Below are 1,581 nucleotides of genomic sequence, written 5' to 3' on the forward strand. Positions count from 1 at the left end.
TGTAACTCCTTAGTGATGCTGTGAGTTACCTAAGGACTCTAACACATTACCTGTAACTCCCTTAGTGCTAACCTGTCAGATGTACACTCTGTTGTGTGTCACGTCTCCTACTTCGAGACAGTTACTTCTATTCCTGACTTGGTTTTCCCTACTCATACTTCCAAATTTATACAGTAGCCATAAACCTTTGGCAGAAAAAATAGTAATTTCCATACAAAGTATATTCATACTATAATAAAGAAAAATAAAACCCAAGAGAAAATAGTTATAGGATACGAACAGAGAATTTATGAGCAAACAGGGGCTGTAGAAACATATCAGAAGTTAAGAGCAATGGCTGCGCTTTCAGAGGACCTGGGTTTGATCCCCAGCACAGAGACGGCAGCTAATAACTATTTAATTCCAAGGGATCCGATGCCCTCTTCTGGCCATCATGGGCACTGCACAAATGTGGTGTACAGACATACAGTGAAAACACCCATTGACATAAAATACAAAATTAAAACCAAGTTTCTTAAAGGTAAATTCACAAGACAGGCGGATTTCTGAGTTTGAGGCCAGCCTGGTCTACAGAGTGAGTTCCAGGACAGCCAGGGATATACAGAGAAACCCTGTCTCGAAAAACCAAAAAAAAAAAAAAAAGGTAAATTCACAAATAGACACAGGAAAACAAACTCAGCTCTGTTTCCAATCTACAGCGATGAGCTGGCAAGAATACAAAGCATGCCATTCAGGACTAGAATGAATGCATAGTTTAATTAAATGCTTGTGACAGCATCCATTACTACAATTTGATGTTTCTCCTGTTGTATTATGTTTTTCTTTATTTTAGCTTTAGTTTTAATTGTACAGCTTGAAGGCACACTCATGATATGTCATTAACTTAGAAAGCTGAGAAATTTAACTCTACACCCAAAGAGTACATCAGTGTTCTTTAACCCAGCAACATGGTCAACAGTTCTAGAACCTTAGGAGATAGCACTAGCTGGGAGCTGACACATCTTCACACATACACATGTTCTTTACGGTACCAGAATGAAGGTGAAAACCTTCTAAAGGGAAACAAAACAGAACAAACACTGTACACCTGATTCTCTAGAACATTATACAGCCATCAGAGAGAACAGTGGAAGAACGGCTGACAACAAAGAAGAGTGTGCCGTGTGTTAGAAAGACTGTGAGGAGACCCACTCTGAGTGCTAACTGAAAGAAAACTTTAAAAGATAAAAAAAAAAAAAAAAGGAACATTAAAGCCAGGTATGATGGCACACCTGAAATTTCAGCACCTAGGAGCCTGAGGCAGGAGGATTATTAGGAATCTAAGGCCAGCCAGTCCAGGTTCACAGGTAAGTGCCAGGTAGTTGGAGTTATTCTGTAAGAATACTCAGTTATCTCTTAAAGAAAGAACCAAAAAAAAGTTGGCTAAAATATAGCAATTAACTTGGAGAGAATACCATTAAATGGAACATAATCTGAACCTTTCCAACGCTGTACCACAGTATCTGTCTAACACTGTACCTCAGCACCCACAGTGCCTAACACTGTACCTCAGCACCCACAGCTCCTAACACTGTACCTCAG

The 1,581-nt window shown here is 39.5% G+C and overlaps 1 protein-coding gene across 2 annotated transcripts in view; it reads right to left on the minus strand.

Annotated features, from left to right (window-relative positions):
• The window catches only part of Nup107 (nucleoporin 107), a 43,044-nt gene that overhangs the window by 17,409 nt on the left and 24,054 nt on the right, over positions 1–1,581 (minus strand). The gene's annotated exons all lie outside the window — the stretch shown is intronic.

The sequence above is a fragment of the Grammomys surdaster genome, unplaced genomic scaffold (genome assembly GCF_004785775.1).
Source record: "Grammomys surdaster isolate TR1022 unplaced genomic scaffold, NIH_TR_1.0 126271, whole genome shotgun sequence".
Taxonomy (NCBI): Eukaryota; Metazoa; Chordata; class Mammalia; order Rodentia; family Muridae; genus Grammomys; species Grammomys surdaster.